Genomic DNA, 23,910 nt, shown 5'->3' with positions numbered 1-23,910 from the left:
AGGCAGACAGAGTGGCCTTGGAATAGGGCAAAACTGCATGGAATCCTGTTATAACTGTTGGGACTTACAGCCTGCATGATAGTAGCTAAAACAGCAATGGATTCTGCAAGGGTGGCCCCAGTCCTAAATATGTTTATTTGAAAAAGAGTGCCACTGAAGACATTAAGATTTAATCCCAAACACTTTTATAAAAAGCAGTAGCTGATGAAATTGTGCTGCTTCATGCATGGCATTTTCCCTAGAATTCTGATAATTCCCTAGTATTCTGATGCCAGCCACAAGCTTCCCAGTGAGCAGACAACTGTATATATGTGAGCAGACATATATGATATTCTCTGATGATTTTTCGCAAATGCTACTGCAAGGGAGAAAAATACAATTGCAAATGACCTGTTTGAAACTAATATAAGCTCAAGAAATCTTAACAAATGTCTGTTTCTTGATGCTTATAAAGCAAAACAAAAAAAACAGGAAGAGAAATTTGAGCTGGATGCACATCTTGGTTCTCCAAAGAGAAACTGTTTAAATAATGTATATTCTGTAGAGGAGTAGGGGTTGCCTGAAGCCTGTTTATTAGTTAATAACCTCCTCCTACCTCCCAGCACTAATCTTGTAAAGATCCTGATTTAATAAATCCAAGAAATTATTAAATAAACTAAGTATTTTATATTACTTGTCCTCTTTGAATCCAAATTGCAATACAACAGAATTACATTTTATAAATAACACCTTTCGTACTAGCACCACAGGGCATGGTACAAAAGAATCTAAATAGAACATGAATGCTGTAATCAAATGCAGACCCCAGGAAGGCAGATTGAAAAGGCATGTTGCTGGTTAGAGCAACAGACAGGGTAAGTATAGAGGGTCACAGCAGAAAAGTTGGTTTCAAATACAAGTGCACAATAGAATGAAAATTGTTTGCTTTCCTATTCCAAAACATGACTGATGCCTCTCATCTAAATGACCCAGTTTTATATATACAATGATTTAGGAAAGGGAGTTCAGGGACATAGGGTAACCTTTGTATTTTTCTCCTTCATTTTCTTTCTTCCTATCTTTAAATTATAAGTGAACAGGGGGCTTTTTCTTCATGGGTAGATAAATTGTGTCTTCTTGATGGTGGTTGTGGGATTCCTTGGTGAAGCTTCTTCCAAATCCTTCCTGGCCCATTTTGGCCAGGGCAGGTGAGGAGGGCAGTTTTCCCCTTCCCTTTTTTGCCACATGCCTTTTCTAACATAGCTCAATAGGTAGAGCATAAGACTCTTAATTTCATCATGGAACCCAAGGTAGTATTCATAGGGTTTCCAGAAAGTTTCCCATTCAAACACTGACCAGGCCCAGGCATGTGCCTTCAGACCATATCCTGTTAACTGTTTCCCATGCAAAGGAATGCAGCAGATCATTAAAAAGGTGAGGTAGCATATTTCATTTAAAATGCAAACATTTTATGTTGGTGCTATAAATGTCTTGATAATAATGCAAAGCTCTTCCATGCTCTCTGTATCTATATTCTTTATCTGGTAGGTAAAGTCCGTAGTTCATTTTGTTTCAGTTGGTTATACCGGAAGAAAGAACATTCTGCATGTTCAATATTCTTAAAACATATTTTTCAAGGAAGTAGACAGGGCAGACTTAAACTTATCCTATTAATACATTTCTCCTGTTCTTTGACACATAGGAAACCATCTCTACCAAATATTTCTATTAGGTTCTACTCGCTAATGGCTCCCTTGCCCTGGTTACTATGAAAGTTTGCTGTAGCCTTGAGTTGTGATATTATTGCTGTTACTCAGTTCTATGAGCTGAAAAAAGAGTGCTTGTTATAATAAAAAGAGGCTCTAATTGTTGGGTCATGAGTTAGTGCAGTGCAGAGTGTTTCATTGTGAAATATTCCCAAATCTGGTTTTTACTATGTAATTTTGGGTCAGATTAAGGGGACTACTGGTAGAGCATATCCTTTGCATGCAAGAAGAGCCCCAGTTTCAATTCCCGGCATTTGCACTTAAAAGGATCACATCAGACTGCAGCAGAGGAAGAGAAAGGAAGCAGGGATATCACATCAATTCTTTTGAGGCACCAGCTGCCTTTGGTTCTCCCAGATCTACCACTTTGCAGCAACCATTTGAACAGGTTGTAGCAGAGAGAGAGGAGATGAGCAAGACTGTTTTGCGAGCTCTACTCAGAAACCAGGTGCCTTTACCTTTCCTTGAGCAGGCTGCAGCAAAGAGAAAGATAGGAGGCATGGAGTGGTTTGCTTTTCATTGAGTTATAAGCTGCTCTAGAGCTTTTTTGGCTAAAAAGTGGAATACAGATGTGTCGAAATGAATAGCCAGTGGTGTACATGCCTGAAAGACCCTGTAAAGCTGCCCACCAGCCAGAGGCGACAGCATCGAGCCCTGTCAATTAATAGTTTGACTTGGGATAAGTCAGCTTCCTATGTTCATGCGACAAACCATTAATGTGTAATAGCAAGTATATACCAAAGGTACTTAGTTTTTATTTATTTCAGTTAATAACCAGTTGGGAAGAAGGGAAGAAAACGAAATATTATTTATTGATTTTGGAACCCAGCACATCTTAACAGAAAGCTTTATGAGGCAGCTCAAATACAGTGGTACCTCTGGTTACGGATTTAATTCATTTCGGGGTGCCATGCGCACCCTGAAAAATCCGTAACTAGAGGCGCCACATCTGCAGAGCGCTTCTGCGCATGCGTGAGTGGCGAAACCCTGAAGTATACACTTCCAGGTTTGCTGTGGCCGTAACCCAGATATTCCGTAACCTGGAGGTTATGCAATACGAGGTACCACTGTATATGAAATAAGAAAAAGGCCCATAACAAAAAATTGAGAAAAGCAGCATCAAATCATGTTAAAAGCAACAGGTAAAAGCAGCAGTTCTAGATGCTTTCCAGAATGTATTAAAGAAAGCACACAATGAAGATTTCGAGGGAGAGCAGAGGCAAGGTGCTAGGCACAATAAGTCCCTGTCCCTTCTTACCAACTACCTTACATAATCATTGGAGTACTCTGAGCAGGACCCTGTGTATGGCCTCTGTGCCACTATAAATTAGATATAGGAATGCTTTGCAGTGATGTGGAGATTATCTGTGGGGTAGCGGTGACCATATTCCATGCAGAAAAACAGCCTGCAGCACAGAACATCTGTCATGTGGATGTAATTCCAAGGAGCCCCCACCTGGTGACCATTTTGTGTGCAATGAACATATGTGGTGGTTCTTACCTCCTGCTGATTAAGATAGTTTCTCTGGGAAGGTGAAATTATGGGCAGCTAAGTACAGCAGAATTTGCACAGCCGCTTGAAACATAAGCACAGTCAGTGCACTGCATATATCCAAAGGGCAAATGATTATCGGTTCCTAGTTTAATAGGACAGATCTATCATGTATCATAAATATTGATGAAGAACGTGTGATGCTGCAGGCGACACAAATATTAAACTATTTACAGTAGTTTTCAAAAAGGTGTGCAAGTTTTAAAGGGCAGAATTTTCTTCGTTGTTACTCACTATTGTCTCTGGCCATTAAGATTCCAGGTATCCACATGGTGATCATGTGAAGAAAAGAAATAGGTCTCATTTTGTAAATGAGGAACTGGAAGAGACATAAGGCACTTAGCTCTTTTTGGCAAACTTTTTACTCTGGAGTTGTCCTGTTCAAACCAATGGTACTCAATTCTAAATAAATAAATGAATGAATGAATGAATGAATGAATAGATTCAGGATAGCAAATCACGAGTTTTCTTGAGGGAAGTGGGAAACTGGTTGGGGAGAATTTACCCCCAACCCTCAGGCATGCAAGGGCAATACTTTATATACACAATACTATTTTTCTGTTGACTGTAAAAGGGTTAGAATATATTGAAAAAGCGTTTGTAAAATGAGCCCCTTCCCCAAAAATAAAACAACAACCCAGCAGAGTATGTGCTAAATTACTACAATCTGAAACTGAAGATTCAGAGAAATCTCGACCATGTACGAAGGGACATCTTTATGCTAAGCGACTCTTTCTGTGGCCTTGTGTATTACACATACATCTCACATATGTTTTTAAAACTGTCTCCAAAGCAAATACAGTACCTAGCGTTGAGCTGTTTTATGGCTTGTTGATTACTTTTACTTAATTAGGTATGAGCAAACTGATCTAATGTTGAAGAACAAATCCCCTGAACCAGTGTGCAAACAGTGCAGATAAGGGGGGGGGAGATAGGGCCTTCTAAAGCAGTCCGCTGTTTTAAAGGTAGATGAAATATTTAGTGGCACCAGCAGGAGAAAATGAAATATGAGATCTTGCATCCCAAGTTATTTGTGACCTGTTAAAAGACAAGCTGCAAAGCACCTTTACCAAATTAAAACTTTGAAGAAGGGCACAAATGGGAAATGTCAGCACACTGAAGGAACGTGATTGCCCTCCTGTCTCTTATTGTTATGTGAATTGGAGCTGTGACTGCAGCACCATAGGTGATAGCGGAAGAAATGACATGATTCCGATTCTCTTTTTAGCATGTTGGAATCCCAAAGAGGGGAAACAATATCTTTCCCCTTTTCCTTTAGTTGTCATCCTGGAAAGCTATCTAGCTTTGCTTAGCCAGCATGGTGTAGTGGTTAAGAGCGGTGGACTCGTAATCTCGTGAACCGGGTTCGCTTCCCTGCTCCTCCACATGCAGCTGCTTGGGCTAGTCTCACTTCTCTGAAGTCTCTCAGCCCTACTCACCTCACAGAGTGTTTGCTGTGAGGGAGGAACATTGTTTGGAGATTATAGCCGCTTTGAGACCCCTTAAGGGAAGTGAAAGGCGGGATATCAAGTCCAAACTCCTCCTCCTCCTCCTCTTCTTCTTCTTCTTCTTCTTCAAGAAACTCTGCACTGCTCTGATTGTGTTTACTTTCTGTGGCCTCCACCTATGACACATTCATTTGGAAATAAATCTCATTATTACTGTTTGCAGGTAAGGGCACTTCCAACTGAGCATATTGGTAGGAGATCATCAGTCTGAATCAAAGTACCAATTACTCATGAGCCACACGTTTGGAAGTAGAGGTCACTATGCCAATCACTGCTAGTTTAGATGGACTAATTGGACAAAAGGTCATCACCACCAGTGTGGTATAGTGGTTAGAGTGTTAGACTAGGACCAGGGAAACCAGGGTTCAAATTACTTCTTGGCCACAAAGCTCACTGAGTGATATTGGGCCAGTCACTATCTCTCAACCTAACCTCCCTCACAGAATTGTGAGGATAAAATGGATTTTGGGGTGGAGAGGAGAACCATGTAAGCTTCATGGAGCTCCTTGGAGGAAAGGTATAAATAATAACTTAATAATGGCCTCAAAACCGTACCATAAATTTTATCTTAATTATGTCCATGAATGATTTGAGATGCATTTCCTGTTTACCTGCTAGCATAGAGTGCTTCCAGACTCATGTTTACTCTGAGAGTAGTTCTCATGTTTCTTCAGCATCCACACAGCATCATTGGCATAAAAATGCTGTCCCACATTTCTTTCCTATTTAATCTGGATTTGCCATTTTTCAGGAATATCTGATAAGTACAAATACCCTATTGCCAATGGCCTGATCCATAGCTGAAAATATACTGTATGTGCTTAGAAACACAGTTTCCATAACTTTCTTAGCTCCAAACAATAAGACAGGAATTGCAATAATGCCATGGTCATAAAATTCCAGACACAAGTCTTCTTACTTTTTAAAAACTTTTCTTAACGCTTTGGAACTTCAGAACAATAGAAAAAAGTGGAATACATGTTGCCTTGTTAGTATGATGTTAACTTGGTTGAGCATCATAAGTGCAAGGAGGACACAGATATAGGCAAAATGTTAATTAAATAGTTGGGCACCAAAATCTGAAGAAGGGTTGAAAATAATTAGAAAACCTGATCAGCAGCATTCTGCTGGTTCAAAGACTGGCTGCTTCTTGAGAACACAGACATTTTGGACCTAGAAGGTTTTAACAACGTTTTTGGATGGCATGCATATTTGTGGTACGACAAGGTTAAAGCACATAAAGCATTTAAAAACCATATTGTCAGGAAAGCATTGTTCAATGTCTGGATAAGATACAAAGATTTACTGGAAAATAAAACCCCAAGGTGGTTGTCACCAATGGAAGTGAAGGCTCAGAAAAAGCTCAATATGGAGGCCAAATGGCCAAAATATTGGGAAATATTGGAACAAGAAGGAGACAAATTGAAATTGCAGAGTTTTGAGAAATTAAAAGATAAAGTGTGAGACTGGCTTCATTATTATCAAATAAGAGAGGCCTATAATTTGGATTTAAAAAATGGCTTCCAGGTGGAAAAATCAAAATTGGAAACAGAACTGTTAGATCCCAAAAGATACTTTCAAGAATGTATAACTTGCTGTTAAAATGGAACGGTTAAATCTGCTATGATCAAATGGGCACAAGATATTGGTCACAACATTATGTTTGCTGACTGGGAACAGTTGTGGACCACCGGTATGAAATTTACGGCATGTAATGCCTTAAGAGAGAGTATTATGAAAATGATTTACAGGTGGTACATGACACCAGTCAAGCTTGCAAAAATATATCATTTGCCCGATAATAAATGTTGGAAATGTAAAGAAAATGAAGGTACATTCTTTCACCTTTGGTGGACGTGCCCAAAGATTAAGGCTTTCTGGGAGATGATCTATAATGAAATGAAAAAGGTATTTAAATATACCTTCCTGAAGAAACCAGAGGCCTTTCTCCTGGGCATAGTCGGCCAATTGGTGCCAAGCCAAAGAAGGATAGAACTTTTTTTATGTATGCAACAACAGCAGCAAGAATACTTATTGCAAAGTATTGGAAGACACAAGAGTTACCCACCCTGGAAGAGTGGCAGATGAAGGTGACGGATTATATGGAATTGGCGGAAATGACTGGCAGAATCTGAGACCTGGGAGAAGAGTTGGTGGAAGAAGACTGGAAGAAATTTAAAGACTATCTTCAGAAACACTGTAAAATTAATGAATGTTAAAATGATGTTGGATTGAAAATAAGTGGCATTAGCAACAAAGTTAATAAGAATATGCAAAAATGAATTGATAATGGATGAAAATATAGAGTTATAATATGTTAAGATATAGAGTTAAGATAAATGAAAGAGGGTAAGGATTTGCTGATTTGATTATTTAAATGGGAATACAAAAAGGGGAGGTGTGAGGAGGCCAAGGAAATAAGCTAATGAGTTTAAAGTTACAAAAAACGGATTTGTTTTTAATTCTTTTTTAGCTATTTGTCTTTTGTCTTTTGTATTTTTATTCTTTTTTCTTTTTTATGTATTTTTCTATGTTCTCTTTTTTGTATTTTTTTCTTTTTATATGACCTTTTTCTATTTTGTAAACTTATGTTTTTGTAAAATCTCAATAAATATCTTTTAAAAAAAAAGAAAATAATTAGAAAACCTGCATCCATTCTTTCAAAGTCTGGTTGACCCAATAGTTGCTGGTATCTCACTGCCTGATATTCCTCTTTCTGTTTACACATGCTCTATAATAGTAAATAATAAATACTCAGAATGTCAAGGCTGTTAATTTAGTTTTGTAGTGTTTATGTATATTATACACAAAGGGCCAAATTATATTTATACCCATACAAAAATTATTATTGAGGCATTGTAAGTTCAAAATCCACTTAGCCTAATATGAACTTTCATTTGGTAGCATTGGCTCTATTTCTAAGTTCTGAGGTTAAAAATATTTTCTCAAAACTCAGTTTCTCCTACTTTAGGTTCTTACTCATTCTTCCCTTCAGTGCTTTTTAAAGAACAATCATCAGTTTTTATTTCAGTGAAGTAAAACTTGACTTGCTTGTACTGTATATAAATTGTCTCCTAAGTTCGGAAACGTAATGATCCTAATCCAGCTAAAGTTAATTGTGCTCATGGCCCATTAATAACAATAGGATTTGTTAGCCATTACTCACTTTTTCCAGTGTTCCCATGGGATAGTCAAGACTAACTTTTACTTTATCAGGGTGGTATCAAACAAAGGGTAAAGATGAAATTTCAGCACCTAAATTCTCCAAGGCTGTGTTCTGTTTTTGCTATGGATACTTTTATCTCATGCAGCCTAAGGATGTTTTCAATCTGCTTGGGAGGAGGCGACTAACCACCTTGCTCCTTGAGAATGTGAGAATTTTAAATTGTTTACGGTATTATTATGTTTAGGTTTACTTATACACCGCTCTTTTCCCCTGACAGGGACTCAAGGCAGCTTAGCTCTAAAAATAATAATGAGAAAACAGTTAAACGTTAATAGAAAATATGATCTATTAAAACATATAGATCATTACAAGAAAAACATCACAGTACCAGCCCTTTCCTTAAAAACGGTCAGGGTACAATAGCATTTATTTGGACTCGCTGATGGTAGTCTGACTAACAATTCTGCAGATAGCTCAGCCCACACTGGGTAATTCATTGCTCATATTAAGGGCACATACTAGGAACAGAAATTATATAAGGTCAGGTGGGTCCCTACGAGTTCCTCAGATTACCTATTCTGTGCTTGAAAGTGCCCTCCTACCGTTTGTGAAGGTGGTGCTGCAGAGCAGTGGAAGTCAGCCCAGCAGTTCATTCTGCTTCCAAACTACCCCACAGAATAAAGTGGTTGGTCCCTGTTTTCCCCAGTACAAGATCACACCCGCAGCAGCAGCTTTTGGAGTCCTCCCTACATTCTTCATATCCCTGACCGTCTATGTATTGTGTACCCCCTTATCTAAAACCAGTACCGTCTTCACAATTCTTCCAAAGCAGTTGACATTTAACCACTGTGCTTAGCCTATACTTACCCCTGTATTCAAGCAATTCTGAATTGTGACTGAACAATTGATAAATTAAAAAAAAAAATCCCCGAGTGGCCGGATTTGGAGATGGGAAGGGGGAAGGCACGTTATCAATACTATCAATACTTTCTATAGTTATCTGTCCTCTCCTGTCCCTTGCCTTGAACTTCACAAGTCCTAGATTGGCAAAGTGGGACTTAAATACATTCATTGCTTGCGTGATTATTAGTGCTAAAGCAATTAAGTTAGTAGGCTGTTGAATTTGGACAGTTTGTTTTCCTACTGAAAACTGCATGAACCTCCCAGCATTGTTTGTTTTTATAGTTTCTTCCTTTCTCTGTCTCTCATATACACACACTCTTTCTTTCTTTCCTTCTCCCCCCCCCCCCCGCGCTCTGAATTTCAGAGACGCCGTTTCGAGAGACACGGTTGCGTCTCTGGTGTTGTATAAAATGCTCCATCAAGAGGCAATAATGTACATTCCTCTGGCAGGACAGAATGGGCTTTGCTTTTTTCTGTTTATTTATAAGACATTTCCTCTAAGTTAGTGGAAGTTTGATCGTTAAGAGGCTCCAGTGATTTTCCTTCCCACCTCTCCCCTCCCTAAGTTCTCTGCCTCAGCACTCCCTGTGGATCCTTGTGAACTCAAAAAGCTGAGGCAGGCGAAGCAGCCAAGCCTTGTCACTCTCAAGAGGCAGAGAGGCTCCTTCGTCATCACTTGGAACAGGAACTACAACCGTGGTGGTGAGTGATGAGGATTCAGACATTGTGAAGTGGCTGCAGCTATTGGTGCTTCCGAAGCAAAGCAGGAAATATAATATTTGTTTTGTTTTCTTATCACACTAGAGGCTGAAGATTTTAGCAGTTTTAACAGAGCTGAGAAAGCTTTACTCTACATTAATTGCTAGTGACAGACCAATCAATATTGTTTAGGTTGACTTTCGCTTGCAATGGTGGGTTTTCCTGCTGTCACCAGTGGGTGTCAGCCTTGGCAGTAGCTAACAAGGTGCTTGTAGGAGACAGGAGTGTGCTGTTGGAAGGGGTCGGGAAGAAAAGAAAATGTTAAATCCTTCACTTGGATTCTTTGTCTGGCAACTTTTCATGCCTGTGTTTCTGAGCATTTACATTATGCTCTGAATACCTGATTGCCCAGCCAAGCAGAAAAGGAACTCTCCAGTGAATGCATAGTAAAAGAAAATGCTTCTATAAAAGCAACCTTTGGGAATAAGAGGGAAAAAGTAGTTCGTTTATAGATCGGAGTTCCTTTTTTTTTTTTTGCACATGAAGGGTTTTTTTAAAAAAAATAAAATAAAATTAACTCTTCACCCTTCTGTTCTTTTTCCTTATAAGATGATATGAATAATTCACACGTGAGGCTTTGTGGGAATCTTCTATGCAGACGCATGCTTGGCACCTGTATTTCTCCCTGCAGGTTCAAAAGCAGATGGAGGAAGGGATTTTGAGTAGGAAAAGGTGAGAGGGTTGCACAGCCGCTTCCCCTTTCGCCTGCTCATCCATTCAAATTTGCCGCCTTCCATGCTTGCTTCATTCTTCTTCTTCTTCTTAAACACACACATTTTGAGTCTGATACATGTGCTAGTTTTGCAACATCTACTTTGGCCCATAAAAACATGTTCAGACCTATAAACGTTGTGAAAACTTAGACATAGCCAAACCTTAAAAAATAAAATACATGGAGTGATTTAATTAAAATGCTTATTCAGAGGCCAAGCAATTAAAAAATACCTATTGCTACATAGAAAGCTGCCTTATGTCAGCTAGTCCAGCTAGCTCAGCATTGTTTACTCTGACTGGCAGCAGACCTACAGGATTTTTTCTCATTCCTGCCTGGAAATTGAAACTGGGACCCTCTGCACATAAGGCAAATTCACATCAGTGTTTGCAAATGTGGAACAGGCAGGACAAATTTCATGTTATATTTAGCTAAGAGGGGGGAAATACAGTTGAAAGGGAACACCTGCAGTCTTTAAATATTTTTAAATATATATTTTAATCACTTGAACTAATGAGACAGAGTAGACTCTACTAGCTAGGTGAATGAATGGTCTTATTCTAAATATGAAGCACTTCTTCTGTCTGGAAAATACTTCTGAATGATTGCTTTCCTGGAAATCATTCCACACCATGATGTCTACAAAACGCACTCAGAGACAAGGCAGTACCACCCAAATTCAAAAACAGTTATTAGTTAATATACGTAAAACCTATCATCTATACAGAATGGTTTTGCTATGTAAAAATATTATAGATGTCACCAGTGCTTTCTTTTTCTGGGGGTATGCAGGGGTACGCATACCCCTAAACATTTTGTGAATCTAAGTTTGGCCTCATTGTGGGGCAGTATTTCAATATGAGTAGGAAAATTAGAGTACCCCCCTAAACATTTTTTTTAAGGGGGGGAGCACTGGATGTCACTCAGCACAATGAGTGCAACTACTTCTTAATGTGGGTTATGCCCTAATTGCCACCAAGAAAATAGTAAACTAATTCTAAGTAGTATATACCATTTTTATTGATGCGAACTGTAACCAGTATACAAATGCTAATTTTATGGAAATTCTGAGTTCCACAGCTAAATAATGCTTTGTGAATGATGAAAGAGGCTCTTGAGAGAGTTCAAGGGTTTCTCCACTAGTGCCGAAAAGTGTATACATCAGATAGTGGAAACAGTACGGTACATATTTTCTGGCAAATGACACATGGTTTATTTCCAATCGGAATCAGTAGAGTTTTGGGGATTTTTATAATGATTTATGACCTCCTGTCTTTTAGCATTGTGCTATCTGTAGGTGAAGACACACAAAACATGTTAGGTATACAGATTTGGTGTGAACTCTCATTCACTGCCTTGAAACAAATGCCCTGAAATGTAGTGAATATGTGCTCCTTCAAAACACTTCCATCAAACTGAAAATGTTGCTTCTCTCTTTCCCTAAGTTATTAATGAGCATGGAAACAAGTAGCATTGAATCTGCATCATGAAAATAGGCTATTATTGTTCTGTTTTGTTCAACCACGTGAGGTTAACTGTTTCTCTCTGCCATTTTTGTAGCCAGGGAGCCCAGAAAGGTAGTATTTTCCCCCAATTTTTCATATATATTTCATATTATGCTAATAGAAAGTGCTTGGCCATAATTTTTTTTAGAAACCAAACAAAATTGTGATTTTTAAATGAGTAGTGCAATTTGCTAGCTTGGTCCCATCAAAATATTTGGGGGAAGTTAATTCAAAGGCAGGTTTCGGTCTGCCATCTTTATTTATATTGGTGTCTGACATCCCAACAGTGATGAAGACCACTGCTTTCACCTTGGGAACCCTCATGCTGAGTTTGGCAACAGTCTCTGAAGAGGCCACCAAACCTATCTCCCAAACAGGGGCCGTCAGGCCAAGTCACATTTCTGCCATCATTTGGTTCACAACGGGTGTGGCATGAGAGGATAGCAAGTGTGGTGGAACGATTCAAGGACAATCCCCCAAAAATAAAAATAAAAACATTTCATTGTAGTATAGTATAGTATAGTATAGTATAGTATAGTATAGTATAGTATCATAACGGGGTTTTTTAATAAAAAAAAATAGAATATGTAGCTGAATTGTTTCATACTTTCTGGATGTCCCATGATCATATTATAAAGTAGTAGTGTTCTATGTTACAAAACAAGCATTTCTTTTTGTTTTCCAACGTATTTCTTATCAATAAAAAATTCAGTGTGATGCAAGCAAATTTTAATTCCCAGAGAGAAAAAGTTTGATCTAAACCTCCTCACAGGGTCACTATCTATCTATTTACTTATTAAAAGGTATACACCACTTTATTGTAAAAAAAACTTCAAAGTAGTTTACAAAAAGATAAAACAATAAAAGTGAGAAAACACACAAAAGTTAAAATACTAACACAGATTAACAACTTTCTCAGCATCTGGGTAGGCTTGTCTGAACAAGAAGGGCTTTAGCAAGCACTCAATAGGCAGGGAGTCCCAAAGTGCAGGTGCTGCCACAATAAACAATCAATTTCTTACAAATGCAGACTGTGGCACCTGTAGCAGTGCCAATTCCACCAATCAAAGCAGTTGAGTGAGAACATGTGGGGTAAGGCAAGTCGACTGGTCTCAAGTTGTTAAGGGAATTATGAGGATAAAAAGGGGGAGAAGACCATGTATACTGTCTTGAGTACTTGAGGAACAGGTGGGAGATAAAACCTATTATGTCAGCTTGGGCAAGTATATGGCGGTGAAACTGTTTTTATCTTCTTCTGTGTAGTCATATGTTTATTGTGTGTGTGTTTTAACAAGCTTAACTTCTTCCATTAACTTCTGGTGTGTATGTGGGGATTCTTTTTTCTTTTTTAAGAGCAGCCTTACATGCGGAATCATAAGCTGCCTTGAAACTCCCCTGAGTTCAGGGGAGATCCTCATAATGCTTTAATGATTGGTACGATAAAATAGGCTAATAAATGCATCTAATAAGATACCCCCATAGATGTATTATTTGCTTTTATTTTCCTCTCTGCATGTTCTAGGATTTTCTATTATGATCCCATGCTAGCGTGGGGTAACGCTGCTGGCAAAACAAAGTCAGTGCAAATTACAGAGGAGCTGTGTTGCTGAAGGGTTGTGGCAGTATACTTCAGGGCACATGTCTCGAGTTCTCCAAAACATGGGTATCATGCGTGCCGTACGTCATTAGATGTGCTTTCCAGGAAATAAGAAGCATAATCATATGTTGGGGGTGAACGTTCTTGTGATATTCTGCCTTAGCAAACTGTCATGCAATTTCTCCCGGCCGTGTATATTACACAGTAAAGAATGGGAACCCTGCTGCATATCAGAAGGTTGTAATTTCATTTAGGTATTCTATTGGCATGGTAAACTGCGAGAGCACAGCTCAAGTGGCTATTTAAATCATAGGAGTTTTAAGCTGAGAATACCGCCTAGCAGTAATTGCCCTTTTCTTCAGGGTTGCATTGCCCATAGGCATGTGCTTAAAGTTTTCCACTGTCTTCCTACAAATAATAAATGGCTTTAGTAGGCAGAGTGGTGTGATTCTCCAAAATGCCACCCATACAAACAGGGTGAAGGAAGCGATCATTAAAAAAGGTGGGACTTGGGGTGCTTTCAGATGGGGTCTTAATTGGCAAATAGTGCAGCAAGTTTATGGTAACAGATTTGTTTGCTTTTTTGAAGAACTTGCTGGATTTCCATTGGAAACAGGCTGCCATTTTATTCCCAATGACATCATATAGATGCTGCCAAAAGCTTGCATGCATGAGGAGCGCTGATCCCGCAATAAACACCTACCTGGAAATAGCCCAATAAAGCAAATCTTCATGCACAATCTGAAATCCTGACAAAATAAGTTTGCGTTAAGGAAAGGAAGTTGCTATTATTGGTTCTTCTTGGGGAAAGTGCTAACATCCAAGGCACTTTTTCTGTTTGTAAGTTACAGATATATAACCTATCCAGTGAGTAGATAGATACCATTAACTGATCCACGTGTAAGGTTTCTGATCCTTCAATCCGTCATTTGGAGGATTGGGAGTACACATTCCCCCTGCTCTCACACCACACACTTAGCTTAATAAGTAAGTTCCTGGTTTGATTAGTATAACATCCAAACTGGAAAAATGTGGTTTGCATGAAGACTACAGCCCATAACCATGGTGGAAGTGTGTGAACGCAGAGCTATTTTCTGATCCTCCAAAACATAGTTTTATGGCAGCCTTCATATCCATCCATACATTTACCATCTTGTGGTACAAAATGATTTAGCTGCTAAGTCCTGCTGAGTTTTCCTGTGACTCAATGATTAATATAAGCTGTGACCAGTGTATGGTCCAGATTATGAGTATTGTGACCAGAGCTTAGATCTTAAAAATGAAATGTGCCTATTTTCCCAGTTCAGAAAGGCTGAACTTGGAACTCTGTGGAGGTTGTTGCTTCGGCAGTGAAACAGCTCAGACTGGAAGCTCACCTACTTCCTGGCCTTCAGACAGGGGATTGCCTGTTATTCCCACACCTCATGTGGCAATTGTGAAGCTCTTTTTGGTTTATCATCTCATCTATTTTTATGCTTCTGAAGGGGATTGGGGAGCAGAATCTGAGAGTGGGCCGAGAACCCAATCAACTGGTGTGGAGACCTCTGGTCCTGGGGTACAGATGTTTGTGACCAACAGCTTCTTGCGGTAGCTAGAAGTACACATATCTGCTGTTTTGTTCCACCTGCTCCTCCTCAGAGGACAGGGCTAAAGCTTGATAAAGTGTTACCCTCTGTGTATTAAGCACCTCCTCTAAGGTTCTGTATTGCTTTCAAAAGATAGTGTCTTGTGCTCCCTATTATGCTGCTGGTTCAGCCCTCTGTTGTTAGAGTTCCTTAGATTCAGCGCCATGCTATTTGATTGGTATCTTTCCAACAGTGATATGTGTTCTACTTGTACCATGTGGAAAAATGAATAAAATATCTAAATGTTAAAAGACAGTTTATAAACACCATATGCACACGCACACCGTGGAAAAGAAAACTTTTCACTGAAAATATCTTAATTAGATAATTCTTCTGTTTGCATGTGTAAAAGACTGGAGAACCGCACCTTAGTTTCTCTCTCTCTCTCTCTCTCTCTCTCTCTCTCTCTCTCTCTCTCTCTGTGTGTGTGTGTATGTGTGTGTTTTAAAAAAATTAGGCTATAGAGCTAATAGAAACTAATTTTCAAGCATGTGTAGGATTGTAATGCATAAGATGGAGCTAACATGTCCTTTATTGCTCCAGAGGGGAGCAATGGGTATAACTCTGTGGGGAACTAGATTTCTAGTGAACATTAGGAGAAACTTCCTAATGACAAGAACTGCTTGACAAAAGCTGGTTCAGAAGTAGGGATGCGGGAGAAAATAAATTAAGTTCGCATTTAAAAGCAAACCTACCTAACTTGCTCCTTCTGAAATAATGTGTGAAACGAAACAGTCATCCTTCCAAATTCATATTTCTTTGAATGTTGCAGTTCAGTTCTCCAGCCACATTATGGATACAAAAATGCATATTAAATGCTTACATTCATGAAAATATCACGAAGGTGCATTTTATTAGAGAGACTAGCTCTGCAAAATTCTGTATATTGAGCAAAACTGCATACAGATATGTGTAAGGAAAAATTCACACTAAAATGCTAATGAATTTTACGATTTTGAATTAATTTTTTATAGCAAACTGAGATGGAAATGTGGTGAACTGTACTTAAGATTGGAAAAATGAGAAAGTGAAAGAAACCAAAATTGACAGATTTACCCATTGTTCTTCAGGAGCTCTCTTTTGCAGGAGCAGATGCTGGGTAGCTTCTGTCAGGGATGCTGCAGTGGCAACCTACATTGCAGATCCTGCAGCCAAGAAAGGGTTTGAATAGATGACCTGCATGATGCCTTCCAATTATAAAATTCTGTGATTTATTATTTACTCTGGATTCCAGTGAAATTGTAGTTGGTGTGAAATGTTTTTAGTTGCAGAAGAAATCCAAAAGGCTTGCTTGTTTCAGTGCATTTGCTGTGTGGCTATATGAAGGCACTTAACTTTTTGTAGCCTTGATTTAATCTCTTTATAGGAACTGTAATGTTAATGAGATATCACACTAGGAGAGGTGAGAGTGAATTTCAGATATGCAGTGTGTTTGTATGTAGACACGCAAAAGAAAAATTACTTTCCCTGTGGTGACATTTCCAGGCTGTGCCACCAAGAAATATAACTACTATCCAGATATCTACCCTGATCATTATATCCTGTTGTTATATAACATTATGAGCAAACGGAGTAGTTGACGATAGTAGTACATTCAATTTTTAAGATATCCTTTGTGTCCTCAAGCTTGCTAAGCAAACTAAGGTACAGGAGCACTTTTCTTTTTTGTGTTGCCTCTGTGTTCATCCTCTTCCTGAGATGCTGTGTGCTCTAGGGCAGGGCTCAATTAAGTGAACAGTACTTATCTGTTGGTTGGGAAACTAAAGCTGTAAACAAGGGTATAATAATAAAAATTAGAGTAAGTGAGGGTCAGGGCAGGTTGTTGCAGAACCAGAACGTTTTTATATTTTGGAGGAAATGATATATTTATCCTTGAGCAGTATAGGGCAAGATGCTTTATAGTGAGATAAGGAGCTGTTGACTTGTGATCAAGCAAATCTGGCGTAAAGAAAATGTTAGCTTAAAAATGAGACATATTTCTTACACCCAGTGCTGAATATGATGGGTGAAATTCAACATTATACTGTTACATAACACTGCCACCCCACTCTTCACAGCACTCTGAGATTCCAGGAGCTCCAGTTGCTTACCCGGGATCTGTGTTTCCTTTTGGACAATGAGGCACAGTGGAGACTAGGGTGTCTTTATAATTTATGGTTTATTTACACATATATACAACATGAGCCTATGATGGAGCAGTTCAAAGCATTACACTCCAAGAGCGTCCCATCTCTCCCATTGCTGCAGACTCCGATTCAAACTGTCAGCCCACATCGTGCTCTGTTCCCCTCTCTCCAGCTTGATGTATTTTAACAGACTGACTATTTTTCTCCAGCTTACATCATCCCCAACTGAAATCCTGAAAAATTCCTTCCTAGAAACTCTACCCAGAGCTCAGCGCAGGGCTCCACCCATATGCCGACTGGCAGAGAGCCCATCACCTGCCTTTGTTCTCCTTGATGGTTCTTCTCCCAGGTGATTTCCTGAGTACTGAAAAACCGATTTGGTCCTGTATTTTAGCACTTTGGCAAATCCAGCACCTGGCAGCCCATTTCAATACTCCAAGCATTGATTAAGCTAAAACACCCACTAGACCCAGGAATTCAGGGTAGTCAAGGCACCTACAAACTCATAACAGTACCATGGATGAATGTTCCAGCAATGCAAGCAGCAAGCACTGTGGCTTGCCAGACAGAATGGTCATGCCCTCAACCCCCATGCACAGTTGTAGCGGTTCTCCTGACCTCCCCATAGCCAATTTCAGGGTGCATGGGGGGCAGGAGAGGATGGGAAAGCCCTGTTGTGCTAGTGGAAGTCCTTGTGCAGGGATTCTGCTGACAGGGCTTGTTAGGTGGATCCTGCCCAGCGAATTGACAGATGACAGATGGCATTTTAAGCTCTTGCTCATTCCTCTAATATCCCACACCCTTTTTCCTTTTCTACATCTCACATGTCACTTTCCAGCTCTAGAAATGCTCAGCTTCCCATTCATTTGCCAAGGTAGACCCTATTTACCATCTCAAATCTCTGCTGCACAACATTCATATATGGCACAATCATTGTTTGATCTCCATGTCCTCACATGTAAAACTTTCAGCCTTTCAGGACCATGACAAGCCAGGTGGAGATTTGCATAGCTGATTTGGAGACCCTTATAAAAGTATATTTGAAGATGTGAGAAAAGTATAAATGACTTTAAAAAATGAAGGAGCCGTAGGTTTGGGAGGCCAAATACCAAGTCTGGTCTAGAAAAGAAGGCTTGCAGCAAGCTAATAATAATTAAAAAGCAAAGAAAATTTGAAACTCCAAGCCTATATAATAAATTTTCCCTAGACCTTAGTGACTACGTGCTGACGTGTCTTTAGCACAGGGGTAGCAAGCTTGGTGCCCTTCAGATATTATGGGCTGCAGTTCCCTTCAGCTCCAGCCAGCGTGGCTGGTGTCATATGCAGGCCATTGGTATTCCCACTTTACAGATGGGAATTGTAAGGCTTAGAAGCAATAATATGCCAACGCCATTTGCCGAACTAGTGTTTAAACACTTCCTTCCCTAGAGAAATCACCCATACCTTTCTCACTTCACTGCAATATTTAAGTTATGTAGCAGAAAACAATTGTACAAATTTATCTGAGAATGAGTGCCTTTTCATATAGACTCTTTATAGTCTAAAAAAGAGTGGAATAATAGTTTTGCTGGATCCGTTTAAGACTGGCCCGATATCCTCTTTCCTACAGTGGCCAACCAGAAGCATCTGGAAAAGCCAGGAACAGGGCATGTAGGTAACAGCACTCAGCTTGCTTCTAGTATCCAGACTACCTAGAATTCATTATTATGGTTGGTAACTCTTGGTGGAACTTCATAAACTTGTCTAAAACGCTTTTAAAGCCATCTGAGCTAGTACCCCTCATCCACATTTTGTGATGATGAGTTCCACCAATTATTTTGTATTGTAGTTTTATGAAAACAACATGAGGTACAGTTTAGTGGAGCGGGGGTTAAACCCCGAACAATGTCTGTAGGCTAGTATGTAGACATACAATGTACGCCTGCTATTTGTTACGTGTGGGTGACTCCCATTGACGACTGCAGGACTTAGTAAATGATTAGATAAAGAATTGCAGCCAAAAACAGTAGGTCATAGTGACATTAAAATCCATGATTTTGTAGTGAAGCATAGGGGTGGGGGAAGTGCTATTTTGCAAGCTGAATGTCATATTTTTCTTCTATTAACGAGACTTTTTTAAAAAAAAAATTTTTTTAAAGGAAAACACCCTGAAAACAAATTAGTAATCCAGAGTGTTTAAAATGAAAACAAAGTGACTAACAAAATTAAATACTGTACATGTGTGCATTCTCTCTAATAAGCATCCCTGAGAATATAAACTGTTCTGATGTGTATGGTAGATATTCTATCCTTCTATCTATCTATCTATATATATATATATATGCAGTAATAAATAATACTAGACCCAGTCAAAATATTCCTAATCAAAATAGGCACAGACTTTGCTGGGATCTGCAGCTGAATTTTGCTGCCAAGTCTCAGTTTAATAGAAGAAGCATTTCTCGTGAAGGCAGTCTGTTCATGTCTCCTTTAAAACTACAGAAGAGATCCCATTTTCTTTCCCCCCCTCCTCTCTAGCAGTGGGCAGCCCTTCAAACTTTTGATCATCCCGACTTTGTACATTTCATGACTGAACTCAGCTATGCCAAACATCCTCTTAGGAAGTTGACATTTGTGCCGTTTCTCAAAAAAGGGGGAAGAATGAATCCCAACTGTTTCCTCTTGCCCTTTTGATTGAGAGAGCAGTAAGTCAGCAGGAGAGGTGCAGCTTTTAACAAGGAGGGGTGTGCAGAAGCTGATTCCAATCCTTCTACAGGCAGAGCAGAAAAGAAAGAGGAAGAGACTGATGTGAAGCAACACTAATCAGAGCTGATTATGGGGCATGAATGGGCTCATTGATGAGGGCAGACACAACAAAGAGATTAGGCTGGAGAAGGGAAAATCCTGCGCTGGGGTGAAGGAAGTTGGTTTTACGACCCTTTGAAATCTGACTTGTACTATTCTGTAGCTGTTTCTTTTTCTGTTGCTCTGTGCACAGATAATGGGAACTATCCTAAGCTGCAGTACTCCCTGATATTTGCTTAAAGAGAGCACTGTCTGTCCTCCCAGTCTTATGACACCACAAAATCTGTAGAAGCTTTTAGCAAACACGATGCTGGGGTTGGGCGTCTTAGTGCTGTTGTATGGTGGCATTGTTAACTGGGAGTAGAGGAAAGGACCCATGCTAGTTACACTAAGAGTAAAGGTAGCCATGTTGACCCATTTTAATTTTTATTTTAAATCTAACATCCATATTAGGGTGGTGCCTTTATTAGGCCAATCAAAAATGTCGTGAAATAGTGTGCAGCTTTGCAAATCTCACAAACTGTCTTTGCCAATAAGATAGCTTGACAATACGGGCTTTATTGAATTATATCTACAATACATTTTTTGTCTTTAAAACTAACATCAGTAGGAGTCACCAAATCATATGGTGCCCAAAGAACACTGAAGTGAATCTATGTGGATTTTATTTTTTTCCCATGGGGAAGCAGATCCTTCTTGCCTTGATGGCACTTATTACAACATCACACTCCATGTAAACATTTACAGTATACAGACAGAGAAAACATCTATTCCATTTGTGCAACTATATAATTGCTGGGTATAAACTGTTCACAGCTGGCAGCGTGTCTAACCGAACTTGTATCCTCCCTTAGAATGTAGGTTACATTTAGCACCATTGTACAGCAGGGTCAGTTGAAATTGCTCTTCACAGCTGTTTAGTTTGCAGGATAGCTCTTTCATTTTATTTCGAGAAACATTTTGAGTTTTCCCAGACCTCTGTTCAAGTCTTCCCGGGGTAGATGCATAATTCCTGGTACTATCAAGTGACTTTTTCCAGAAGAGTGTAATAGTGTAAAAATTGAGCAGTTGTTGAATATCTCTTCTTAAACTCTGCAAGTTGTGTAACCCTGTTCAGTCAAAATGTAGGGTGGAGTCACGCCATGACATATTACAATTTTCCTTCATACAGAAAGCACTCCTGTTTATAACAGTGCATGTATTATCAAGTGTGTCTTGTGAAATCAAGTGTGTCTTGATTTCAGTAAGGCTTTTGACAGTGTCCCCCATGATAGTCTTATGAAGAAGCTCATAAATTGTGGGCTGGACAAAGTAATTATTTGGTGGATTTGTAGCTGGTTGACTGACTGAATGCAAAGAGTGCTCACTAATGGTTCCTCATCATCGTGGAAAAAAGTGACAAATGGGGTGCCACAGGTTCTGTCCTGGGCCTGTTGTTCAACTAAACGACTTGGATTAAGGAATTGAGGGGATGCTCGTCAAATTTATAGATAACAACAAACTGGGACTTGTAACTACAGTAATGCTACAGAAGACAGAATCAGGATTCAATATGACCTTAATAGATTGGAGAACTGGGGCAAATCTAACAAAATGAAGTACTATAGAGACAAATGTAAGGTTCTACACTTAAGCAGGAATAACCAGGTACACAAAGATAAGATGGGGGACACCTTGCTTGCTAGTAGTATTTGTGAAAAAGATCCAGAGTTATTGGTAGACCACAAGCTTAACATGAGTCAACAGTGAGATGGAACAGCAAAAATCCCCAATGTTATTAACCGTGCATAGGCTGCACCAACAGAAGTATATTGTCACGATCATCATCCTGCTCTATTCTGCCTTGATCAGACCACACCTGGAGTGCCGTGTTCAGTTCTGAACACCACAGTTAAAGAAGGGTATTGACAAGTTGGAAGGTATACAGAGGAGGGTGACCAAGGTGATAAAATGTCTTGAAACCAAGTCTTATGGGGAGCAGTTGAGGGAGCAGAGAATGTTTAGCATGGAAAAGACTGGGAGGAGGATGGAGCAAGCTTATTTTCTCCTGCTCTGGAGGGTAGGACTCAAACCAATGGCTTCAAGTTACAAGAAAGGAGATTCTGACTAAACATACAGAAAAACTTTCTGACCGTAAGAATTGTTCGACAGGGGGATGGTCTCCTGCAGGAGGTTGTGGACTGTCCTCCTTTGGAGGTTTCAAAGCAGAGGTTGGATGGTCATCTGTCAGGGATGCTTTAGCTGAGATTCTTGCATAGCAGGGGCTTGGGCAAGATTACCTTTGGAGTCATTTTCAATGCTACAGTTCTACAAATAAATGATTGTATGTGCTGGAAGCTGGCATTTTGTGTATTTGCAACAGTATATATTGCCTCCCAAAGTGGCTCACTCACATCAAAAGAATGAAAGAGAAGAAAAGAGAATGTTGTTGCCCTTAGACTTAAAGTTTAGATATTCAAGGCATACAACAAATGGGCAAAGGGGGAATGGAAAATGAGGAAATCAGTTTAACAGTACTAGTACAAACTGGTAAGGTGTAAAGTGACTAATAGACGGGGGCAAGATGAGGTTTCCCTTGCCGGTCCTTAGTTCAGAGTGTGCTCCATTTTTGCTCTGCAGAATGATCCCCCACACATACTGTTGACATCTGTCTATCTCTAGAGACAATGGAGTGCTCCTCCAGGGGAGGGGTCCACTTTGTAAGCAGCACTGAAGTGACCTCCTTGGGGGCAAGCCTGGGCAGTGTGCATGAGGTCCTGGGCTGCCAAGATAATAAGACCCTCCTCTCAGCTTCGCTGATGTGGTCTAAAGGAAAGCAGAGCAATACGTTTGGCACCAGCTTGGCTGCAGGAGTTGCTGGGAGGAGATATAGAAGGCACCCTCCAACTGTTTTAGAGACTCCACTCTGGATTTGTGTAGTGTTTACCCCTTGGCCTTTTCTCTCAAAGATATCCTGCAAAGCAGCGGAGGTTTAGCATCAGAGTTTTCCTTCTCCTAGATGGGCTACGTTCCCAGGCTGACAAGCAATTCCCTCTACAGCACGTACAGAAACCTTCTTGACCATTGGACCCACTATTGGTCTTGTCCACTCAATCCCCCAGAGTTTATCTTTGTATGCAGAGGAAGCCCCTAATCCGCTGAGGGTTTGAGACCCATTGGCTGCCCTCATCTGGTTTAACTGGCCAATCAAGGCCATTCCCAAGGTGCAGCTGCTGTTGCATATTACAGCTTCTAGCAGCCACATGTGAGAGCTGAGTGCAGGGTGGGGGATCAAAGGTGGACAAAGTACCCCTGAAGGAGCATAGCGTGTCCCCCACCAGAGGTACTTCTCCTCCCCTAACACACACACACCCCACACAAACATTCTCAGTCTGTATCACCTTAATAAAAATATTGAGTTTGGGTCAAAGTTTTGCAAAATAATAAAGACCACTTGAGTAAGGATTCAGGGGGGATTATTTTGAATTTTTCTTTCCTACTATCAAACACACATGCACATGCACGTGCACACCCACATACACCCACCCACAGAGTTTCATGAAAATTCATTAATCTGTGACATTTAAAGATTCTGTCTGATAGGTGTCTGGAGCAGAGGTCGGCTGCGTACATCAATAGTTTCTTAGAGTCTGGCACTCTGTCAATATTTGGGGGCCTCAGTAACAGCACTTAAAGGCAGTGCCTGCGAGCCGTCATGCTCTTAGCATGTCTGTAAGTGTCTGAATGAACAGATATTAGCACGTCAAGTCCTTTTATGACTGGCAACACTTAGAAACAAAACACTCAGATGATAGCTTCACCTCCCTGCCTTCAGTTTCCTTTCTGTCTTTTGGTCTGTTATTTATCTGATGGAGTTCAAGTATTTCAACTAAATATCTACCCTACAAAGGGTCTGTTATCAAACAGGATAGTAGCAATGATGCTATGC

At 39.8% G+C, this 23,910-nt stretch overlaps 1 protein-coding gene across 46 annotated transcripts in view; it reads left to right on the top strand.

The window, feature by feature from the left end:
* ZBTB20 (zinc finger and BTB domain containing 20) overlaps window positions 1-23,910 on the top strand; it is a 513,065-nt gene that overhangs the window by 289,978 nt on the left and 199,177 nt on the right. For 2 of the 46 annotated variants that reach the window (XM_083609097.1, XM_083609075.1), the window contains one exon: window positions 9,441-9,576. The exons of 43 other annotated variants lie outside the window; for them this stretch is intronic. The gene's annotated coding sequence lies outside the window, so the exon portion shown is untranslated. Of the gene's footprint in view, window positions 1-9,238; window positions 9,577-23,910 lie in introns of all 46 variants that reach the window. One more of the 46 variants, XM_083609073.1, reaches the window with a different exon arrangement.

Source organism: Podarcis filfolensis (assembly GCF_964270895.1).
Source record: "Podarcis filfolensis genome assembly, chromosome: 4".
Classification (NCBI taxonomy): Eukaryota; Metazoa; Chordata; class Lepidosauria; order Squamata; family Lacertidae; genus Podarcis; species Podarcis filfolensis.
Note: the sequence above shows the minus strand (reverse complement) of the source record. Positions and strands in the feature narration are given on the sequence as shown.